The sequence below is a fragment of the Artemia sp. Qi Xiang Cuo genome, chromosome 12 (genome assembly GCF_049724085.1).
Source record: "Artemia sp. Qi Xiang Cuo chromosome 12, ASM4972408v1, whole genome shotgun sequence".
In the NCBI taxonomy this organism is placed as follows: Eukaryota; Metazoa; Arthropoda; class Branchiopoda; order Anostraca; family Artemiidae; genus Artemia; species Artemia sp. Qi Xiang Cuo.
In genome coordinates, this window is record NC_142805.1 from 16,799,292 (window position 1) to 16,824,918 (window position 25,627).

General features: G+C 35.2%; 1 protein-coding gene across 5 annotated transcripts in view; it reads right to left on the reverse strand.

The window, feature by feature from the left end:
- Positions 1 to 25,627, reverse strand: part of LOC148945837 (E3 ubiquitin-protein ligase NRDP1-like) — a 198,427-nt gene that overhangs the window by 133,493 nt on the left and 39,307 nt on the right. Inside the window, exon 1 of one of the 5 annotated variants that reach the window (XM_089098091.1) lies at positions 15,968 to 16,139. The exons of the other annotated variants lie outside the window; for them this stretch is intronic. The gene's annotated coding sequence lies outside the window, so the exon portion shown is untranslated. Of the gene's footprint in view, positions 1 to 15,967; positions 16,140 to 25,627 lie in introns of those variants that run through there. 5 annotated transcript variants of the gene reach the window in all.

Genomic DNA, 25,627 nt, shown 5'->3' on the forward strand with positions numbered 1-25,627 from the left:
ATTTACATATGAAAGTAAATTGCACTAAGTCAAATTATATGACAATAAACTTGTTAAAATTCCTGAAATCCACTCCGATCCAGGTGTGGCATGTGAATGAAGCCTGATCACTGGAGTTATATGCAAAGGCTAAGGAGCAGCAGGGAGAAAAATTGTATTTTAAGGCAGGGCTTCAAAAGAGGCAGCTAAAGCTTATTATTTGCATTAGGTCAGATGGGTTACCACTATGTGAGAGAAAAAAGTATCTAGGAGGGGTTAGGCAAGCTTCTGGTCCTTACTTTTGTCCTATGTGTGGGAAAGAGGAAGATTTGGTTCATTTTGAGGGGAAGTGTAGTGAATTGATAGATTTAAGAAAAGAATTGTTTGGGGTTGAGGTTTGGGAGAGAGACTTAAAGTTTTATTTATCTAACTCAGTTTCAAAGTTAGCAAGAGGCCCATGTCCTAGAACTAAACCCTGGGACACTTGATATGTTGCATATATAGCACTTCCAGGAAAGAATTCAGATGAAATAATACCCTCAAGAAGGTGTTTAGACTCTGATTTTGAGCAATACTATGATTTTAAATTGCATCTAAAATGTAGGCTATTTCTATAGTCTAATAAAAAAAAGAAAAAAAAAATTCAAGCAATTTTCTTTGGGCCTTATTTATGAAACAAACTTGTTTTGGCAGGTTTTAAACATACAAGCATCAGATGAAAAGGGTCGTCTTGGCAGCACAAAGGAAATATCCATCTTCCTTGAACTAATCATTTTCCACATTCAATTTATTTTAAATTGAAAATTTAAAGTACGACATCTATATTTAATTAAGATAACCCTGATGAATCAGCAAATTATGAGCATGTTCCTGCTTCGGTGAAAAGTTAATAATAATACATTTAATTTTTTGTTCCAGGAGAGAACAAATAAGCAGCTGGAATGATCTAAAATTAGGCCCGTAATAAACTTTGAGTTATTTTTTGGTGAAAAAGATAAAAAAGCATCTTTAGTGGGTTAACCTCTGTACAATCCTCATCAAATTAGGAAAAATAGAGACAAGAACCAAATTTATGAGAATTAATAAATTGTTCCGGAAGTAAATACTCATGGAAATAAACAATAAACCAGGAACATACTACTATTACTACTAGTGACTCATTTTAATATCAAGCAGCCAGATGCCGAAACGGTTACGCCCGCTATTCATCAATCCCAATCGATTCAAAGATTCTCTTTTTACACCCTCCTAAGAAATTTTCAACTCCCTTAAATCTCTCCTTGAGACCTCCTCCCATCCCGTTTGGGACAAAATTTTTTTTTTGGCCCAAGATGGCTGGCTGAAAAAGACACTGTTTTGCAATCTCTCATCCTTCATTTGCGGAACTTGTCCTAATCATTTCAATCTTTTACTCATTATAGCCCTAAAATTCAGGTGAGACCAAAATTTCCCGTAAAGTGAAACTTTTGAGGCACGATTAGTTATATCTTTTGAATCAGTTTTGGATCAACTTTTGAATCAAGTTTTGTGTCAAGTTTTCTATCAAGTTTTGTGTTTGTTAAGTTTTGTGTCAGATTTTGTTTCAAGTTTTGTGTCAAGTTTTGTTGCAAGTTTTGTGTTAATTTTTGGTGCAAATTTTGTGTCAAGTTTTATTTAAAGTTTTGCGTCAAGTTTTGTGTCAAGTTTTGTATCGAGTTTTGTGTCAAGTTTTTAGTCAAGTTTTGTGTCAAGTTTTGAATAAAGTTCTGAATCATGTTTTGAATTAAGTTTTGAATCAAGTTTTGAGTCAAGCCTTATGTCAAAGTGTTTGTCAAATTTTGTGTCAAGTTTTATGTCAAAGTGTGTGTCAAGTTTTTTCTCAAGTTTTGTGTCGTTTTGTGTCAAGTTTGTGTCAAGTTTTGTGTCAGGTTTTGTATCGAATTTTGTCTCAAGTTTTGTGTAAAGTTTTGTATCAAGTTTTGAATCAAGTTTTATGGAAAGTTTTGTGTCAAGTTTTTTGTTGAGTTTTGTGTCAAGTTTTGAGTCAAACTTTGTGTCAAGTTTTGAATCATGTTTTGAATCAAGTTTTGAATCAAGTTTTGTGTCAAGCTTTATGTCAAAGTATGTGTCAAATTTTGTGTCAAGTTTTGTGTCGTTTTGCGTCATTCTTGTGTCAAGTTTTGTGTCGAACTTTGTTTCAAGTTTTGTGTAAAGTTTTGTTTCAAGTTCTGTGTCAAGTTTTGAATCAAGTTTTGTATCAAGTTTTATGTAAAGTTTTGTGTCAAGTTTTTAATCAAATTTTGAATCAAGTTTTGAATAAAGTTACGAATCAAGTTTTGAATCAAGTTTGAAAACCTAAAAAATTACAAACAAATAAAGGTAAAGAATTTGTTATAAAAACGTTTAAGTATTTTTTAAGTCATGAAATTCATTGGTTCTCTTCTGAAAGCTCAAATTGTTGAATTTAGTTTCATAGATGTATTACCCTTTTTCGTTGACAATTATAACAATTCTTATCATCGATCCATCAAAATGAAACCAATAGAAGCGAATTAAAAAAGAAAACAAAAACCAGATGTACACTAATTTATTTCCTGATGTAGAAGTTTAAAACCATCCATTAAAAAAATTCAATGTTGATGATTTGGTTGGAATTAATAAAAGTAAGGGTGTTTTTGGTAAAGGTAACCTACCAAATTACACAACTGAGGTGTTTCAAATAGTTGCAGTGAAATATACAACCCATGTAACGTATAAACTGTCGGTATAACTGGTGAACTCATTATTGGGTGGGTTCTTATGAAAAAGAACTCTCGAAAGCGATTCAATAAAAACTTTAATTCTAGAAATAAATCATATAAAGTTGAATAAATGATTAGCGAGTATAGTGAAAAGTAGAGAAATAAAAAGAAATATAGTTCAAGAACGCTACTTAGAGCAAGCTGGATTTCGTGACTAAGCTGAAAAGTTAGGTGCTCCAATCGTTGAAGCAGAAGATAAAAATACGACTGATAAATTACATGAAAATTACACTAATTTAAGAAAACGATTCCAATGACTGGATCAATCTTTACGCAACGCAGTAATTTTCAAGCTAGCAATCAAGCTCACTCAAATCAAGCTATTTAATCCCGAGGATAGATGATATAATTTTGAGAGAAATCAAAAAGGACTATGGTCCTAAGGAATTCTATTTTAAAATTCTTAGTTTTTATTTAGAAAGTTATCAATTTTTAAAAGTGGCTATAGATGAATTCGGAACACATAATCAAAGATATGGAGGAAAGATGAAAGGTGTAAAATCTAGTGAATTAGAAAATAAAGTGTCAGTTCGTAAAAATCTACAGAAGAAGGTTAAAAGATATTAAAGATAACTTCGATGTTAAACAACCTTAGCAAGGAACTGGGATTTACATGAATGCAAATGATATGAATAAAAAATTATACAGTTTACAAGGGAGGAGAGCTACTGGAAACACATCTGATGAAGTGAGAAATGAACTATTGACCTGCTTGATTCATTATTCAAAAATATAATTATTAAGAAAAATGACTATAATACTATTTACAACAGCTATCTCAGAATTTGAATTTTATGATGAAAAATACTTTTTTAATAAATAGTTTTGATAATTATTAGTGGCAACAAAAGTGAAATATAAAAGTCCTATACAAGCAATCCGATCACGTTAGATTGAAACACTGATTATGAAATAGCTTTAAATAAATGTACAATATGGTGTTCATGGTATGTAGTTAGTGATCAATTTAAAAACAATACGTGTGAATACAGGGGGGGGGGATAAGGATGAATGGTTAAACGTTGTTATACCCAAAAGGTTGTTTGACAAAGAGGGTTTAAATTATTTCTTAACTCGGTATTTCAATTCATCTCTAGATCGATGCCCAATCAGTAAATCATCCAATCTAGCAACAATGAAATTTGTTATTATTTTGAAAGAGAATTATAAATTTTGGTTTAATAGTGGTTTAAGATTTATTTTATGATTTGAAAATGGAGTGGAACTAAGCAGTAAATATAATGAAGGCGCTAAGGTTCCTAATATTACAAGAAATGTTGATGAAATACAAATTTATTGCTCATTAGCGGATGGTTTCATTCTGAATGGGAATACAACCTGTGATATGATCTGGAGTTTTTGCTCCAAAAACAGAATCTGGAACGCAACTTTGTGAGATTCATACAGAAAGACAATATCTTCATATCAATCGAAACGAATATATAAACGCACTAAAAAGGAATATAACTGATCAATTAGGTAGGTTAATTGATCTGAATGGAGAGAATATTGAATATACTTTGGATTTGAAAAAAAGTTTGATAAAATTATTTAATAAAATTTATCAATTATAAATGTTCATCAATAACAAACAATTATTGTATACAAGACAGTATGGTAGCGGGATTGGTAGTTTCTTAAAAAATCGTCAATTCTTAATTATTCATGACGTCCATAAGAAATATGGAAGATAAAGCTCGTTCCATGTATAACACTATGACTAAACCTCGACTGGAACTATTTAAGAAAAAAGCGATGGAATATGGAAAAGATTTGATAGATTATAATCAAAGAGATTTAAATGATTTGAGATCTCTAAAAGATATAGTTTAAAATAACAAGAGATATTTCAACAGACATCTTGATGAACAGATGAAATGCTTATTGGATGCAATGATTTTAGGGAAGGGTCTTACTACATCCAAGGTGATACTTTTGTTGACACCCTTAGTGACAACCGAAGATCCACCTCCACTGTTTGAAAATGTCCACTCCACTGTTTAAGGTTTATTTAAAAATTTCTTCCGTACATAAATGGCAGTGAATCAAGTTGTTGCTTCTCATTGGGAAATATTTGAAAAGTCTATTATTGATGATTCTACAACCAAATATGAATATACAGAAATTAGAGAAAACAATGTGAATGCACCTCAACAATTAAATCTTAATTCCATTTTAAAATTGGTGGAATCTTGGATTCTTCTAAGTGATAGTTATCTTTAGTCAAAAGTGAATATTACACGGTCAGATTAAGCATTTGTGCGGCATAATGTTAAAGCTACTTTCACAAATATTGGATTTAATTTTTTCTGAAATGCTGAATATATTGTAAATGCAAAATGTATTGAAAGTATTGACTATGTAAGTATAACTACTGTTAAAAATCTATTAAAATTTTCAGAAGACTATAGTTGAAGTGCAGCTACTGATATGTTTTGGAATGAAGATAAAACCCAATTAATTGATTTCTTTATAGCCAAAAATGAGTTTGAAATCATTTTTACACCTGTTGTAGCAGGTGGTGGAACAATTACAACAAAACAAAACAATGCTTTTAGTAGTGGTTAATTTAAAAGATTGAATAAAACAAAGAAAGTCCCGTGGCTAGTATGTATTTACCATTTATTTGGCTAGTGCCCTTTTTAATAGGCAAAAGTGATTGGAGGGCAACAAGGCCCCCTCCCCCACACCCATCATTCCTCCAAACACATCCAATCAAAATTTTGAGATAGCCATTTTGTTAAGCGTAGTTGATTTCCAGATAGAAAATATGTTTTGATGAGGTCACTCCCCACAACCCTCAGGGCAAGGGTTTTAAGTTATGCCCTGGGGGCATATAAGAACGATGTTGGCACAATGTATTATTTATTATTTTTTTCCTTTAGACCAGGGCACTACGTATCGAAGAAGTTGTCGTAGAAACTTCGAAAAGGGCTCATTCAATTGGAAATTGGAGTGGATTGTGCCCTTTTTAATAGCCGAAGCTGATTGGAAGGTAACTAACACCCCTTCCACGCCCACCATTTCCCAAAACACACCCAATCAAAATTATGAGATAGCCAATTTGTTCAACCTAGTTGATTTCCTAATAGAAAATATGTTTTTGAGAAGGTCACTCTATCACAACCCTTAGGCCAAGGGTTTTAAGTTATACCTTGGGGGCATATAAGAACAATGTTGGGACAATGTATTATTTATTATTTTTTTCATTTAGACCAGGGCACTTCGTATCCAAGAAATTGTCATAGAAATTTCGAAAAAGGCTCATTCAATGGGGAATCGGAGTGGCTTGTGCCCTTTTTAATAGTCGAAAGTAAATGGAAGGCAACTAATACCCCTTCCACGCCCACCATTTTCCGAAACACATCCAATCAAAATTATGAGACAGCCATTTTGTTCAGCGTAGTTGATTTCCAGATAGAAATTATGTTTTAGATGAGGACACTCCCCCACAGCTCTCAGAGAAAGGGTTGTAAGTTATGACCTGGGGGCATAAAAGTTTTTAATTGAAGGTGTCGTCGTAAAAACTTCAAAAAGGCACTTCTGATTGGAAATTCAAAGGGCTAGTGCCCTTTTTAACAGTCGAGAGTGATTGGAGGGCAACTAACCCCCCTCTCACGCCAAGTTTTTCCAAACACACATCAATCAAAATTTTCAGATGGCCATTTTGTTTAACGTAGTTGAAAGTTCTGGAAATTAGGTCTTAGATGATGACGACCACCCTCACAGCCCTTAGGGTAGGGGTTGTAATTTATGCCCTGGGGGCATATAAGGTGTTTATAGAAAGCGTTGTCGTACAAACTCAAAGAGGGCTCTTTCGATTGGAAATCGAAAGGCCTTGTGCCCTTTTTAATAGTCAAAAGTTATTAGAAGGCTTGGCATTTTTATTGTAAAGATCGATGTGGGTATAATGTATTATTTTTGTTGTTGTTGTTGTTTAGACCAGGGTTCTTCGTATCGAAGGAGTTGTCGTAAGATCTTCAAATAGGACTCATTCAATTGAAAATAGAAAGGGTTGATGCCCTTTTTAATAGTCGAAAGTGATTGGAGGGAAGCTAATCCCCCTCCCACGCCCACCCTCCCATCTGTCTTTATGTTTAAAAACTAAATGTGGCCTTAAAATTAAATCAAAATGCACTGTGTTGATGTTAATTCCCAATAGTTCATCTCAGCAGTATCCCAAAAACGACTGAGGGTATTATGTTCAAAATTTCGGGGCTATTTCTGCTCTTAAAATTTAACCAAATCAAAATTGCGTAAGTTTATCCAAGCTATCAAAGAAAGTAAACATATTTTTTTGCGAATGGTATCAAATTTTCCATTTCAGGTTAATTAGATGAGGTATAAAACTAAATTAACCACTACTATTAGTGGCCAGATTTTTAAAAGGGTGTATGTTGTTAAAAATTGCTTAAAATTTTTCTCCAGCATATAAATAGCAGGCCAAACTTTAAATTCTTAAAAAAAAAAAAGATTTAAAGTGTTGTTTTTTTTCCTTGAAACGACTATGTCAATATAAAACGAACATAAATTAATTAAAAATTTTTTTTCACAAAATCAGTTTTTTAATGAAAATTAAAGAACTCCATTAAACAAAAATTAGCAAAAATAAGATCAAATAATCTAACAAGCGTGAAATACCAGAAATCAGCATCGATAGATAAATGAAACCCAAAACGAACAGAAATTACAATAAATAACCGAGTCAAACTCAAAACGAGCAGAAATTAACATAAGTTGGGTTTAAGACCCATTTGCCTTTCCAAGCCCAGAACATAATTTGCACTTTACTGAAAAAAAAAAAATACAAACGAATTTGCATTGTCAGTTTAATGTACATATACTATATTTAGTAATCAAAATGTTAATATTATTTCATTTATTAACGTTATAAAAGTAAAAACTTTTATATTTTTTTAATAGTGCTAATATTTCTTTTGATTCTACTTTAAGCAGCCATGTTTTAGATAAAACCACCCATACAATGCATTTTGAGAAATCCTCCCTTATTAGCAATGACTTAGACATAAAACAGGTTGTTCGGGAAGAAATTGAAATTTTACTCAAAATAAATAATAAATTTCCTTTAAATAGGGATTTGGGGAAATATTCACTAAAGGCCCTATACAAAAATTTAATTAAAATCAATTTTATAATTCTACTACAAGACGAGTGACAACACCAGTAAACCTGTTACTACTTCAAGGTCATTCTGACTAAAAAACATTGTTCCATTTCATTTTTCCAAAATGATCTTTTAATTTATTTAAATTTGGTTAATTGAAAACAAATATTTTCTCTTCAATTTTATGCCGGTCATTTGGATATGATGATGAATCATTAAACGAGACCACTTTATATGGGAGGTAATGATCTGAACCTGGCGCAAAAGGCAGATTTAATGATTTAAGCCAGGTCACAAATTTCTTCAATAATTAGTATGTTATCAATATGCATGGCCGTGGGTTCTGTGCTTCGTGAAGAGATGTTAATCGACGGGAATAACTAAATGATAGCATAGTTGTTACAAATTTCCACATATGTATTATTTCCAATCTCCAACAAACTATGGTTAAAATCTCCCATTAGCATACATGGCTTTTTACGCGGCCCTAAAGCCTGACATAGATTCTCAAAAGGCCGAGATGTTTCTTAGGGTTAGAACTAGGTGTCCTGAGTAGATATCTAGGTTCCACTTCTAATGATCCTATACTGAATTACTTATAATGGTCCCATACAGAATTAATTATCATGGTCCCATACAGAATGTATAGATTCTATGGAAGCTCTACACCTTTTCAAAGAGAGTGAGTAGCCCCTCACATATAGGTTCCATTTCTAATGGTCCTATACAGAATTACGTATCATAGTTCCATACAGAATTAATTATCTTGGTCCCATACATAATGTATAGATTCTATAGAAGCTCTACAGCTTTTCAAAGAGAATGAGTAGCCCCTCGATTATAGTTTCCATTTCTAATGGTCCTATACAGAATTACTAATCATGGTCCCATACAGAATGTACAGAATTTAGGGAAGCTCTACACCTTTTCAAAGAGAGTGAGTAGCCCCTCGCATATAGGTTCCATTTCTACCGCTGCCATACTAAGATACTTCCACCGCTGCTATACAGAATTAATTACACCGCTGCTATAGAAACCACTGAAGCGTCTTGAGGTTGAACGAACTTTAGTTGCACAATGATATAGCCCTAAGACGCTCTTGAGGTTGACAGAACTTTAGTTGTGCAATGATATAGCCCTAAGACACTCCTGAAGATGAACGAACTCTATGAAGCCTATTCCTTAGAGTAATCTTGTGTCACTGAACTTTTGCATAATAGATTTGCTTGGCCTTGAGTATGGAAATAAATTACTTGACAGGTAGTTGATATCGCAGTTCCAAATAGACATTTGACTGAATTACATTGATTTAAGTTAGAAAAAACGTTTGAACAATTATGTCTAGCAAGAGAAGTTACGATATGGATTTTGATGTACCATTGGAACAGGTTAGTGATCTATGTTTTTTGTCATACGCTTAGTAGAAGGGGTGGATTTATCGAAACACATTTACAATCCCTTTAGTTACCAAATTGCAGGTAACTGTATATCATATATCATCTGCCAATTAAAAAACTCCCCTCCCTAATAGTCATTCTTGAACCTTTTAATTCAATTCATTAAATATTTTTGAACCTGGACTTTCAGAGGACAGTCAAGAGCAATATCAAAACTAAAAAGTCCATAAACATTGCCTTTTAATGGTTTTTGAGCTTATCCCTTGGGGCGAATCTTACTTATTTTTGATACTGAACATTTTGTTTTTTTTTCGGTGGGAGGGGGGGGGGTAGGGGGCTTGGAATTTTTTGGAACAAGTCGATGCTTATAAATTGTTCTTAGAAATATATATTGACATAAATCCTCGCATATCACCTTATGAATTAACAATTAAATTGAATTAGTAGTAAGCTATAAATAGGTCCGACCGTGCCCACTGAATTCATGAATTATTTGTCTGATGTAGGAAGCGAATGTGAGGCCTGAGATTTCCTACGGTAAAAGACTGATGCTGTAGCCATCTGAACCAACATGTCAATGATATTATTATTTTCTTAGAGATATATTCCAAGCAATAGGTTTCAAGCATTTGCTATTCCATTGAATTGTATGTGTTTGCATATCATGTGACATCTTTTGATTTAAAAAATACCCTCTCTACTAGTTTTTCTTGAACCTTTTAATTCAATTTGTGAAATATTTTTGAACCTGGAGCTTCCGGGGATGGTAAAGAGCAATATAAAAACTAATAAATCCGTAAACAGTGCCTTTGAATGGCCTGCAAGCTTAGCCCTTGAGGCGAATCTTACTTATTCTTTATTCTGAGTTTTTTTTTAACTGAAGTTTTTTCAAACTTTGATCTTTAAATCTTAAAATGATTTGCAAAAAAATATCTAAGCCAAAAACAAAATGTCGCAAAGAAAAAAAAAAATTTTTCTTAGAAATATATTCTAAGTAATAGGTTTCATGCGTTTGCTATGTCATTGAATTGTATGTGTTTGTATATCATGCATCATCTTTAGTTTTAAGAAACTCCCCTCCCTACTAGATGTTCTTGAAATTTTTAATTCAATTCTTGAAATATTTTTGAACCTGAACCCTCAGGGGAGGGTAAAGAGCAATATCAAAACTGAAAAGTGCATAAACTCTGCCTTTGAATTGTTTGCGAGCTTAGCTCTTGAAGCGAATCTTTCTTATTTTTGATTCTGAACTTTTTTTTAACTTAAGTTTTTTAAACCTATGTCTAACGTCTTAAAGTGATTCGCGAGGAAAAATACGTCTAAGCTAAAACAAAATGTCACAAATAAAAAAATGTCACAAAAGTAAAAAAACAACGTCCCAAAGAAAAAAAGGTCTCAAGCAAACAAGGCAACGTCTCGAAGGAAAAAAACATTACAAAGAAAAAGAAAACGTCTCGAAGATAAGAAAACGTGTCAAAGTAAAAAAAAGTTCGTGAATAAATAACAACATCTCAAAGAAACAAAAACGTCTCCAAGCAAAACAGCAACGTTTAGAAGGAAAAAAACATCGCAAAGAAAAAAACGTCCTGAAGACAAAAAAACTTCTCAAAGTAAAAAAAACCGTCGCGAATAAAAAAAACGTTGCAAAGAAATTAAAAACTTCTCCAAGCAAAAAAGTAATGTCTTGAAGGAAAAAAAGCGTCAAAGTAAAAAAACATCGCTAATAAAAAAAACAATGTTGCAAAGAAAAAAAACGTCTCCAAGCTAAAAATAATGTCTCGAAGAAAAAAACCCTTTTAAGTTAAAAAAAAAACGTCACGAAGAATTGTTTTTTGAACTGAAGATTTTTTTTCGAACTTTCTTTCGCGTCTTAAATTGATATACAATCTTAAAAATGTCTTGAAGTAATTTTTTTTACCATCAAATTTTTTAATTAGTATAAGAAAAAACTAAAACAATTCAATTATGTTATATTTTATTTGGTTATACAAGACTGATCCAACAAAAAGACCAATGACTTGGGCTGGGGGCAGACCCATCGGAATAGTGATGTCAGGGTGGGGAATGGATGATGATCTATTCAATTATACATTCCCGCCCATAAATACTACAGCTCCATCTACCATCATGCCCCAGGAAGTTCAAATAGCAATTGGTCCTACATCTGTTGTGGGAGAGCCGGAGTCTCCTGGACACGTAACCAGGATCGTCATGGATGCAGCTTTGGACTTAACTGAAACCATTCCTAGTCCTCAGGAATTGACCTGCTCTTCTGTTGGACCAGCTCTTCTGTTCTCATAATAAAAAATTGAATTTATCTTTCCCCTCATGTATGAGTGTGTATATATGTGTGTGTGTTTGTGTGTGTGTGTGTGTCTTTTTGTGTGTTTGTTTTTATGTGTGTTTCTGTGTGTGTGTGTTTTTATCTCTGATTGTTTTTGTGTGTTTTTTTTTGTCTGTGTGTGTGTGTGTATTTTTTTGTGTGTGTGTGTGTGTGTGTGTGTGTTTGTGTGTGTGTGTGCGTGTGTGTGTCGGTGTGTGTGTGTGTGTTTGTGTGTGTTCGGGCGTTCGTTTGTTGGTCCTTTTCTGGGTATTTGTGTGTTTTTCTGTGACTGTTGTTGTTTGTTTGTGTGCTTGTGTTTGTGTGTGTGTGTTTGTGTGTGTGTTTGTGTGTGTGTGTTTGTGTTTTTGTGTTTGTGTGTCTTTTTGTTTTTGTATGTGTCTGTGTGTGTGTGTGTGTGTGTGTGTGTGTGTGTGTGTGTGTGTGTGTGTGTGTGTGTGTGTGTGTGTGTGTGTGTGTGTGTGTGTGTGTGTGTGTGTGTGTGTGTGTGTGTGTGTGTGTGTGTGTGTGTGTGTGTGTGTGTGTGTGTGTGTGTGTGTGTGTGTGTGTGTGTGTGTGTGTGTGTGTGTGTGTGTGTGTGTGTGTGTGTGTGTGTGTGTGTGTGTGTGTGTGTGTGTGTGTGTGTGTGTGTGTGTGTGTGTGTGTGTGTGTGTGTGTGTGTGTGTGTGTGTGTGTGTGTGTGTGTGTGTGTGTGTGTGTGTGTGTGTGTGTGTGTGTGTGTGTGTGTGTGTGTGTGTGTGTGTGTGTGTGTGTGTGTTTGCGTGTTTGTCCTTTTGACAAAATCTGTAATTTATTGTGCATGTGTTTGATAAATAATATGAATACAAATCCAATTTAAGAAAAACGAATACGTCAAGAAGAAAATGAATTTATCTTCCTCCTCATGTGTTTGTGTGTGTGTGTGTGTGTGTGCTATTGGCAAAACCTTAAATTTATTATGCATTTGTTTGATAAATAATATTAATACAAATCCAATTAAAAAAATAAATAAGGAGTGCAAAATAACTTTGATAAAACTTTCCTCAAAGAAAAAAAAACCAATCCATTCATTTTCGTGTCAGGGGAAAACTACAAAATCAACTACCTTCCCTGGTCATGGACTACAACATATCATTGATAATTGTCCCCCCTTGCCGGAACAATCAGAAGATGTTTGTAAAGGTACGTCGTTTACTATTCCCAACAGATTTCCAGTTTACAGCAGAAGAGATGAACAGCCTTATAGAAATTGTTGGATCTGATGTTTTCGGGGACACTTTTGACGATGACTTTGACAGTAGTGAATTAGGCTCTGTGCAAATAGGTGCAGGACTTGAAAATACTGTTACGTCCCCGGAACTCCATGAATGTTATTTGTTAGAATCTGCTCTAGGGCATATACAGACACACAGGGTAGATTTCAATCTCCTGAGGAGAACCTAGTTGATTGGGGGTTATTTTAACAGATCCTGTCAATGTTCTCCATACCTACATCGACCAAATTTGAGCACTTATTGAGATTAAGATTCAGAATTAGGGCGGTAAGGGAGGGATTAAGGCATCAGTCAATCAAAAAGTTTATTTACAAGCAGGGAAGTTAGGGGATATTTTTTATTTTAATTTTTCAACTGGCAATAAAACTTTTTACCCTGGCTCAAATGAATTTGAGGGTAACTTTTCCAATGGGGTTAATAAATTAATATCCACTTTGGACACATTTAATGAGAAGGGAAGCGGGTTCACAATTTTATACATTGGACATATGGATCTGAAGCTGAATAGATTAAAAAAAAAACTTTATTTTAAGGGAGGCGGAATGGGGTTGACGAATAAAATGCCCCCCGGATTTGTCGGCTACCGAAAGGGGTCAGAGTTTCTAATTTGACACGCATTTGCAAGGTTTTAAATATGCATTTTTGGCAGAAGCGCATAAACAATTGAGAATTTATGCTTCAATGAAAAAAACTTGACAAACTTGCACGTAATGGTGGAGAAAGTTTCCCTAAAGTAAATTTTGATTGTTTAGAGGGCAAGTACCCGGTGTCCTTAAAAGAAATAACTATGTTTGAAAAAGCTAATGAAAGTCTTGGGTTGGGGGTGGTTTTTCTTCAACACGACACGGAATTTGTGGATGGGGGAAAGAAACCAAATAAAAAAGGAGTTTTATATTCAGTTCGGACACCGTTGGTAGATAATGTAAAAAATTGGGTTTGGATCGTCTATGAGCCTCCCAAAGATGTAAACTCATACGGTCTTTTTTCCCCGTTACTGCAATAAGTCAACTGTTATATCAAGGTGTTCAGAAAGGAGAACTTCACTATTATCCTATGTGTCTTTCCCCATTTAAAACCGAAAGAACATTCCAAGATCATTTGAAATATTGCAAACTTTATGGGAATCAAAGGGCAGAAATGCTGGCAGGAAACAAAGCTACTTTACAATTTAAAAATTTCCAAAATTCATTGTTGCAGATTGATAAAGCAGCTTTGAATTGTGAAGCGACACTGTTGGAGGTATCGGACCCATCAAGGCCAAATATAGTCAAGAAACACAAACTCGTAGCGTATTCCTATGCCCATCCCCAACAAGATTCCAACAACAAAATGCAGTTGAAAGACTTTTTTGCGACTATGGATGAGGAGGGTAGCATGGAGAAATTATTAGTGCGGTTAATAAAAACAGCAAATAAGTCTATTTCGCAATTGCGTCACACCAACTACCCTGTGTCATTATCAGATAAGGAGCAACGTGCACTAGAAAAAAAGGACAGTTTACTGGGTTTGTAGGGGTGCTCTTGCCGAGAAAGATGCTATTCAAGACCATGACCTCCATATTGACCCAAATTCAACGGGGAAAAGTAACTTTCGGGGATAAGCTCACAATTCACATAATTTAAAAATTCAACAGCAGCTCTTTATTTAGGTTTTTATACACAATTCCAACTACAATCTGAAGTATGTGCTACCAGCAATGGCACATCTTCAAAGAAATGGAGCTTTGGATGATGTATGGGTGTTATACAGCTTTTTCTACAAAATCATACCTAATTCAGCGGAAAAATTGCTTGTTTTGGAATTTATGTGGAATTATGTTGAAAATGATGTTGAGTACACGGATAAAATTCACTTTTTGGATTCCTTCAGTTTTTTCTCAAAATCTTTGAGTGAATTAATTCAATTCCAGAAAAAAAATTCGGCTGCAACACTTTACCCCTTCTCAAGCAACAGTTTCCAAATGATTTCTATGATTTGTTAACGGTCAAGGGAGTGTATCCTTATGATCATTACAGCTCTATGTCAAGATTTGCCTAGGAAACTATTCCATCAATCAAGTCGTTTTACTACAGTCTGCATGATCGAAGGTGTAATCCTGGTGAATACAGTTTTGCCAAAAAAATGTGGGCAGAGGGAAGGTGTAATTATGGGTTTGACTACAACAAGTTGTATTTTTCAAGTGATATGCTCATTCTGCTGGATATTACTTGTATTAATAAAAAAAAAACTTTCCGAAAAATAAATTTTTCAAAGAAAAGTAAAGGCCATTTCAAACTTAAGCTCAGCTGTTACAAATACCTTTAAAAATTCAAACTCAAAACGACCAGAAATTACTATTAAAGAATAAATGAAACCCAAAACGAACAGAAATTAAATAAACAATCATAGCAAAAACATACAATAAGTAATAATACAAATGAATAGATAGATCTGAAAGCGAGTAATGCTTAGATTTAATATGAAAATCAAGCTTAAAACGAAAAAAAAATTTCCCACTGAAGTATAAATTAAACTTAAAACGAACCGAAATTAAATAAACAATCAATGCAAGCAAACATACAATATATATTAATTTAAATTAATTAATAAATCATAAAACGAGTGAAACTTAAATTGAATATGCAAATCAAGCTTGAACGGAACAAAAATTACTACAAACAAGAATTTGGGTATGACCTCCTTCTCTCAATGTAAAAGTCTAAGACCTACTGCGTCATTGGCGCTTTACTGAAAACCAATTTTATGACAAATGTTTTCCTTTGTACTTAATTTTTAATATAAATATTAAAACTATAGTAACATTTTGAACTGATGAGATTTTAGCAATTAATATCATTATACATCAAATATTCAGTTTAATTTATTAGCTCTTTTTAAAATTGTTAAAGACCAATATAGTTTCCCTAAAGACAAGTGATTTGACACTGCTTCCTTTCCTAACTGTAAATAAGAAACCAAAAGCCTACTGAGTCACTGGAGCTTAACTGAAAACGGATTATAATACAAATATTTTATTTTCCAGTTCTTACAGCATTGAAAATAAAATAAAATTACAGTGAAATAAATTCTTGAACTGATGGATCGAAAATCACCTTTGAAGGCCAAATTCTCGGCTGTCGTCCTCGTGGTGTCATGTCCTCTTGGTGTCCTCGGCTGTTGTCCTTCCACCCCAAAATGGTGGAAGGAACACTTTGCACCTCATCGCCTTTCGGACCTTCTTCGCCTAGCAGAAGTATTGAGTTGAAGGACCGAAAGATGATCATCTCGTCTATTAGCCCACTTTAAATCGGAAACATACTTACTAGTAATTGATTGGAAAATATTTAGGGAATTTCTTTTAATTTGACCGATAAAATTATTAATAATACTCTAAACATCTAATAGGTTTCTTTGCAATTGAAGTAAACGCCCATCAAGGGAGAAAAAATCCCAAAAGCCAAATTCAGATCAAGAACTTATTTTCTTCCTGGGAAAGGATCGTTCAATTTTAGTTTTGTGTTTTTATTTTAAGGTTTGTGTTTTTTCATATTTTTATAAGTTTTATTCTGCACTCAGGACGGTCAAGCGGAGGTCTTGACCAAAATATTTGCATAAAATTTAAATTTTTTCACTGACTGTTAAGTGTCCTCGTTTTCTCCCTTATTTCGCAATTTCATGTTTTATCATGATTTGCCAGTTTGGTCTCAGAAATTATTTACTTGAACTTCGAATGTTTCTGAGTGATAAGTTTTGATTTATGTGGCCATTTTGAGTGTTTGGTCTTTTTCATATTTGATGTTTTTTATTAATCAGTATTTGTCAACGTTCTTTTACTCTCATAAGCCTAAAAAACTGAAAAAACGGAAATATCTGTTAAAACAACCGTTAAAAAAACAAAAACAAGCCGTTTCTGTTTTTCTATACAAAAATGGAAAAAAAGAAACGGAATTCCGTTTTTCCTCGTTTCTGTTAGAACCTGTTTCTGTTCCGTTTTTTAATTGCTTTTTTTACCGTTTCTATTTTACCAAAAACAGAAACGGTGCCAACCCCTACTATACACGTTACTATTTGCTGATGAATCATCACCAGCTTGATAAAATCTGTAGCTTTAATACCATTATCAATTGCCGGTTTATTAATAAACACAGGACTCACTGCGTCATTCACGTCATGCTCTAGAAAAGAAAGTCCCATCCGTAAACATCCCATTTTGTTCAAGATTGGGGCTTAAAACCATCCTGAATAGGGTTTTAGACTGCTACGAATCGATTGGCAGAATTTGATTTCCTTGGCATTTTGAGCCTCTATGGGCGAAAGTTGATGTCAGAAAACGATGTGGCACAAAATAGCAGAAACCGCCGATTTTCTGTGGCACGACCTCTCTTGTCACTTAAAATGGGCAATAAAGCTGCCCATTCAAATACGCCCTTTCCCAATATTCTACAATGACTGGTTCGATAAGATCATCTCTTGGAGGAAAAAAGGAAAAAAGACGCATCAGTGCTACCCATGCAAAATAATGAATTTCCTAGTTGTTGAAGTTGACGGACTGTAATTTTTCTGTGCAGTGTTTTCGCCAATGGTAATTCAAATGATGCAATTTTCATTCAGATTCGCCCCATTTTCAAAGAATGGATTCCTGTAAATTTGTTTCCGGGATTAACTTTCAGAGGCAACGCTATAGCGTTGCCTATAGTATAGGTCATACGGCTCTTATGTTTTATTATTGTTTTTTTTTCCCAGAGGCACTTCATATTGAAGGGGTCGTCGTAGAAACTTCAAAGGGGGCTCATTCGAATGGAAATCAACAGTTCTATTGCCCTTCTTAAGGATCAAAAGTGACTGGAGTGCAACTGCCCCCCCCCCCCGCCCATCATTCCCTCCATCACATCCAATCAAAATTTTGAGATAGCCATCTTGTTTAGCGTAGTTGATTTTCAGATAGAAAATATATTTTTGAGAAGGACAATCTCCCACAATTATCGGGGCAAGGTTTTTAAGTTATGCCCTGGGAGCATATAAGGTTTTTATAGCAGGCGTTGTCGTAGAAACTTCAAAACAGGCTCATTCGATTGAAAATTCAAAGGGCTAGTGCCCTTTTAAATAGTCGAAAGTGATTGGAGAGCATCAAGCCTCCCCCTCACCCATCATTTCCCCAAACACATCAAATCAAAGTTTTGAGATAGCCGTTTTGTTCAGCGTAGTTGATTTCCATATAGAAAATATGTTTTTGAGGAGGACACTCCCCCACAACCATCAGGGCAAGGGTTTTAGGCTATACCCTGGAGTATGTAAGGTTTTTATAGAAGGTTTTGTCATAGAAACTTCAAAAAAGGCTCTTCAATTGAAAATTCAAAGGGTTAGTGTCCTTTTTAATAATCAAAAGTGATTGGAGGGCAACTAGCCCCCTCTTGCCCATCATTCCCCCAAACACATCCAATCAAAATTTTGAGATAGCCATTTTGTTTAGTGTAGTTGATTTCCAGATAGAAAATATGTTTTTGGGGAGGACACTACCCTCAAGGCAGGGGTTTTAAGTTATACCCTGGGGGCATATAAGGTTTTTATAGAAGGCGTTGTCATAGAAACTTCAAAAAAGGCTCATTTGATTGGAAATTCAAACGGCTAGTGCCCTTTTTAATATTCGAAAGTGATTTGAGGGCAACTAACCCCCCTCTCACGCCCGCCTTTTCCCAAAATACATCAAATCAAAATTTTGAGACAGCCATTTTATTAAACGTTGTTTTGACTCCTAGAAATTAGGTCTTTGAGAATAAAAACTCCCCCATAGCCCTCAGAGCAAGGGTTGTAAGTTAAGCCCTGGGGGCATATAAGGTTTTGTATAGACAACGTATTCATAGAAACTTCAGAAAGGGCTCATTCAATTGGAAATTTAAACGGCTAGTTTCCTTTTTAATAGTCGAAAGTGATTCTAAGGCAACTGACACCCCTTCCACGCCCACCATTTCCCCAAACACATCCAATCAAAATTTTGATGTAGCCATTTTGTTCAACGTAGTTGAAAGTTCTGGAAATTATATGTTTGAGCAGGACGCTCCCCCAAGAGTTTTCAGGGGCAAGGGTTATAAGTAATGCCCTGGGAGCATATATAGTTCTTATGGAAGGAATGCTCGTATATTTAAAGTTCTAGTTATGTTTTTTAGAGTCAAAAGAGATTGGAGGCCAACTAGCCCCCCCTCAAGCCCCTTTTTTCCAAATGCATCCAATGCAAATTTTGAGATAGCCATTAAGTTAAGAATTTTCTCAAAAGTCAGATAACAAAACTCAGGTTTCGTCACAATCCCCCAGGGTCCGGGGGTTGGCGTTGTAAGTTATGCCCTGGGTCATATATTGTTTGTATGAAATGGATGCTTATATAAACTTCAGAGAGGGCTCATTTGATTGGATATTGAAAATTCAAGCTCACTTTTAATAGTCAAAAGAGATCCGAGGGCAGCTAGCCCCCCCAAGCCTTCTTTTCCAAAACCCATCTGATGAAAATTTTGAGAAAGACATCTTGTTCAAAATAGTCCAAAGGTCAGATAATAAAAATCCGGAGTCAATAGAATCCCCCAGGGCACAGGGGAAGGCGTTCTAAGTTAAGCCCTGAGGGCATGTATGGTTCTTATGAAAGGGATGCTTGTATAAACTTCATAGAAGGCTCATTTGATTGGAAATTAAAAGTTCTAGTTCACTTTTTAAGAGTCAAGAGAGTTAAACTAGCCCCCGCCCCCACGCTCTTTTTTCCCCAAACCCGTCCGCTACAAATTTTGAGATAGCCAGTATTTTGGATATTGTTAAAAAATTAGATAACGAAAACGCCCCGCAATATCAAAACTAAAAAGTGCGTAAACACTGCCTTTGAATTGTTTGCAAGCTTAGCCCTTGAGGCGAATCTTACTTACTTTTGATTCTGAACTTTTTTTTAACTCAAGTTTTTAAACTTATTTCTAATGTCTTAAAGTGATTCGCGACGAAAAAATGTGTCTAAGCTTAAACAAAATGTCACAAATAAAAAATGTCACAAAGGTAAAAAAACAACGTCGCAAAGAAAACAAAAAGGTCTCCAAGCAAACCAACAACGTCTCAAAGGAAAAAAACATTACAAAGAAAACGAAAACGTCTCGAAGATAAGAAAATGTCTCAAAGTAAAAAAATCGTTAATAAATAAAAAAATCTCATAGAAAAAAAACGTCTCCAAGCAAAAAAGCAACGTCTTGAAGGAAAAAACGTCGCAAAGAAAAAACCTCTCGAAGAAAAATACGTCTCAAAGTAAAACAATCCGTCGCGAATAAAAAAAACATGCAAAGAAAAAAACTTCTCCAAGCAAAAAAGTAACGTCTTGAAGGAAAAACATCGTCGCAAATAAAAAAAAAATTCTTTAAGACAAAAAAATGTCTCAAAGTAGAAAAAAACATTGCTAATACAAAAAAACAACGTTGCAAAGAAAAAAACGTCTCCAAGCTAAAAACAATGTCTCGAAGAAACAAAGCCCTTTTAGGTTAAAAAAAAACTTCACGAAGAATTTTTTTTGGAACTGAAGATTTTTTTGTTGAACTTTTTTTCGCGTCTTAAAGTAATATACAATCTTAAAAATGTCTTGAAGTAATTTTTTTACCATCAAATTTTTGAATTAGTCCAAGAAAAATTAAAACAATTCAATCATGTTATATTTTATTTTGTTATACAAGACTGATCCAACAAAAAGACCAAGGACTTGGGCTGGGGGTAGACCCATCAGAATAGCAATGTCAGGGTGGGGAATGGATGATGATCTATTCAATTATACTTTCCCGCCCGTAAACACTACAGCTCCATCTACCATCATGCCCCAGGAAGTTCAAATAGCGATTTGTCCTACATCTGTTGTGGGAGAGACTGAGTCTCCTGGACACGTAACCAAGATCGTCATGGATGAAGTTTTTGACTTAATTGAGACCATTCCTAGTCCTCAGGAATTGACCAGCTCTTCTGTTGAACCAGCTCTTCTGTTATCATAAGAAAAAATTGAATTTATCTTTCCCCTCATGTATGAGTGTGTATATATGTGTGTGTCTTAGTTTGTATGTGTGTGTGTTTGTGTGTTTGTCCTATTAACAAAATTTGCTATTTATTGTGCATGTGTTTGATAAATAATATGAATACAAATCCAATTTAAAAAAACAAATATGTCACGAAGAAAATGAATTTATCTTCCCTGGCCCTGTGTGTGCGTGTGTGTGTGTCTGCTATTAGCAAAATTTTAAATTTATTTTGCATTTTTGGATAAATAATGTTAATACAAATCCAATTAAAAAAATATATAAGGACTGCAAAATAACTGTGATAAAACTTTCCTCAAAGAAAAAAACTCAATTCATTCATTTTCGTCTCAGGGGAAAGCTACAAAATCAACTACCTTCCCTGGCCCTGGACTACAACATATCATTTATAATTGTCCCCCCTTGCCGGAACAATCAGAAGATGTTTGTGAAGGTACGTCGTTTAGTATTCCCCACAGATTTCCAATTTACAGCAGAACAGATGAACAGTCTTATAGAAATTGTTGGATCTGATGTTGCCGGGGAAATTTTTTATGACGACTTTAACAGTAGTGAATTAGGTCCAGTGCAAATAGGTGCAGGACTTGAAAATGCTGTTACGTCCCTGGAACTGCGTGAATGTTATTATTTAGAATATACAAACACACAGGGTAGATTTCAATCCTCCTGAGGAGAACCTAGTTGATGGGGGCATTGTTTTAACAGACCCTGACAATGTTCTCCATACCTACATCGAACAAATTCGAGCACTTATTGAGATTCAGATTCAGAAATGGGGCGGTCAGGGAGGAATTAAGTCATCAGTCAATCAAAAAGTTTATTTACAAGCAGGGACGTCAGGGGATATTTTTTATTTTCATTTTCAACTGGCAACAAAACTTTATACCCTGGCTCAAATCAATTTGAGGGTAACTTTTTCAATTAGGTTAATAAATTAATATCCACTTTGGGCACTTTTAATGAGAAGGGAAGCGGGTCCACAATTTTATACATTGGACATATGGATCTGAAGCTGAATAGATTGAAAAAAACTTTATTTTAAGGAAGGCGGAAGGGGGGCGACGAATAAAATGCCACCCGGATTTGTCAGCTACCGAAGGGGGTCAGAGTTTCGAATTTGACACAGATTTGCAAGGTTTTAAATATGCAATTTTGGCAGCAGCGCATAAACCATTGAGCATAATTTATGCTTCAATGAAAAAAACTTGACAAACTTGCACGTAATGGTGGAGAAAGTTTCCCTAAAGTAAATTTTGATTGTTTAGAGGGAAAGTATCCGCTGTCCTTAAAAGAAATAACTATGTTTGAAAAAGCAAATAAAAATCTTGGGTAGGGGGTGGTTATTCTTCAATATGACAAGGAATCTGTGGATTGGGGAAAGAAACCAAATAAAAAAGGAGTTTATATTCAGTCAGGCCACCGTTGGTAGATAATATAATAAATTGGGTTTGGATCGTCTATGAGCCTCCCAAAGATGTAAACTCATACGGTCTTTTTTCCCCGTTACTGCAATAAGTCAACTGTTATATCAAGGTGTTCAGAAAGGAGAACTTCACTATTATCCCTTGTGTCTTTCCCCATTTAAAACCGAAAGAGTATTCAAAGATCATTTGAAATATTGCAAACTTTATGGGAATCAAAGGGTAGAAATGCCGGCAGGAAGCAAGGCTACTTTACAATTTAAAAATTTCCAAAATTCATTGTTGCAGATTGATAAAGCAGCTTTGAATTGTGAAGCGACACTGTTGGAGGTATCGGACCCATCAAGGCCAAATATAGTCAAGGAACACAAACTCGTAATGTGTTCCTATGCCCATGCCCGACGTGATTCCAACAACAAAATGCAGTTGGAAGACTTTTTTGCGACTATAGATGAGGAGAGTAGCATGGATAAATTATTAGTGCGGTTAATAAAAACAGCAAATAAGTCTATTTCGCAATTGCGTCACACCAACTACCCTGTGTCATTATCCAATAAGGAGCAACGTGCACTAGAAAAAAGGAAAGTTTGTTGGGTTTGTAGGAGTACTCTTGCCTAGAAATATGCTATTCAAGACCAAGACCTCCATATTGACCCAAATTCAACGGGGAAAAGTAACTTTTGGGGGTAAGCTCACAATTCATGTAATTTAAAAATTCAACAGCAGCTCTTTATTTAGGTTTGTATACACAATTCCAACTACAATCTTGATTTATCAAGATTGACTTTGAACATGATTTCTACAATGACTGGTTCGATAAGATCATCCCTTGGAGGAAAAAAGGAAAAAAGACACATCAGTACTATCCATGCAAAATAATGAATTTCCTAGTTGTTGATGTTGGCTGACTTTAATTTTTCTGTGTAGTGTTTTAGCCAATGTTAATTCAAATGATGCAATTTTCATTCCGATTTGCCCCATTTTCAATGAATGGATTCCTGTAAATTTGTTTCTGGGATCAACTTTCAGAGGCAACGCTATAGCGTTGCCTTTAGTAAAGGCCATACGGCTCTAATGTTTTATTATCGTTTTTTTCCCAGAGGCACTTCATATGGAAGGGGTCGTCGTAGAAACTTCAAAGGGGGCTCATTCAAATGAAAATCAAGAGTTCTATTGGCCTTTTTATGGGTCAAAAGTGACTGGAGTGCAACTGCCCCCCCCCACGCCCATCATTCCCTCCAACACATCAAAACAAAATTTTGAGATAGCCATTTTGTTTAGCGTCATTGATTTTCAGATAGAAAATATGTTTTTGAGGAGGACATTCCCCACAACCCTCAGGGCAAGGGTTTTAAGTTATGCCCTGGGAGCATATAAGGTTTTTATAGAAGGTGTTGCCATAGAAACTTCAAAAAAGGCTCATTCAATTAGAAATTCAAAGGAATAGCGCCCTTTTTAATAGTCGAAAGTGATTGGAGGGCAACAAGCCTCCCCCTCGCCCATCATTTCCCCAAATACATCCAATCAAAATTTTGAGATAGCCGTTTTTTCAGCGTAGTCGATTTCCAGAGAGAAAATATGTTTTTGAGGAGGACACTCCCCCACAACCCTTAGGGCAAGGGTTTTTGGTTATGCCCTGGGATTATGTAAGGTTTTTATAGAAGGTTTTGTCATAGAAACTTCAAAAAAGGCTCTTTCGATTGGAAATTCAAAGGGCTAATGCCCTTTTTAATAGTCGAAAGTGATTGGAGGGCAACTAGCCCCCTCAAGCCCATCATTCCCCCAAACACATCCAATCAAAATTTTGAGATAGCCATTTTGTTCAGTGTATTTGACTTCCAGATATAAAATATGTTTTTGAGGAGGACACTCCCCCAGAACCCTCAAGGCAGGGGTTTTAAGTTATACCTTGGGGGCATATAAGGTTTTTATAGAAGGCGTTGCCGTAGAAACTTCAAAAAAGGCTCCTTGGAAATTCAAAGGGCTAGTACCCTTTTTAACATTCGAAAGTGATTTGAGGGCAACTAACCCCCCTCTCACGAACACCTTTTCCCGAAATACATCCAATCAAAATTTTGAGACAGCCATTTTATTAAACGTAGTTTTGACTCCTGGAAATTGGGTCTTTGAGAATAGAAACTCCCCCACAGCCCTCAGAGAAAGGGTTGTAAGTTAAGCCCTGGGGGCATATAAGGTTTTGTATAGACAATATTGTCGTAGAAACTTCAGAAAGGGCTCATTCAATTGGAAATTTAAACGGCTAGTTGCCTTTTTAATAGTCGAAAGTGATTCTAAGGCAACTGACACCACTTCCACGCCCAACATTTCCCCAACCACATCCAATCAAAATTTTTAGATAGCCATTTTGTTCAACGTAGTCGAAAGTTCTTGAAATTATATGTTTGAGCAGGACACTCCCCCCAGTTTTCAGGGCAAGGGTTATAAGTAATACCCTGAGGCATATATCGTTCTTATGGAAGGAATTCTCGTATATTGAAACTTCTAGTTAAATTTTTTAGAGTCAAAAGAGATTGGAGGCCAACTAGCCCCCCCCACACCCCTTTTCCCCAAATGCATCCAATGCAAATTTTGAGATAGCCATTAAGTTAAAAATTTCTCAAAAGTCAGATAACAAAAACTCAGGTTTTGTCACAACCCCCCAGGGCCTGGGGGCAGGCGTTATAAGTTATGCCCTGGGGCATATACGGTTTGTATGAAATGGATGCTTGTATAAACTTCAGAGAGGGGTAATTTGATTGGATATTGAAAGTTCAAGCTCATTTTTAATAGTCAAAAGAGATCCGAGGGCAGCTAGCCCCCCCACACCTTCTTTTTTGAAACCCATCTGATGAAAATTTTTAGATAGAAATCTTATTCAAAATAGTCCAAAGGTCGGATAATAAAAAATCAGGTGTCAGTACAGCCCCCCAGGGCACAGGGGAAGGCGTTCTAAGTTATGCCCTAAGGGTATGTATGGTTCTTATGAAAGGGATGCTTGTATAAACTTCATAGAGGGCTCATTTGATTGGAAATTGAAAGTTCTAGTTCACTTTTTAAGAGTCAAGAGAGTTAAACTAGCCCCTCCCCCGCTCTTTTTACCCCAAACAGATCCGCTACAAATTTTGAGATAGCCAGTATTTTGGAAAATGTTCAAAAATTAGATAACAAAAACGCCCCCCCCCCCAAAGCACGGGGGATAGGCGTTGTAAGTGTTGTCCTGGGGGTGTTTATGGTTCTTATGAAAGGGATACTTGTATAAACTTCAGAAGGGTCTCATTTAACTGGAAATTGAAAGTTCTAGTTCAATTTT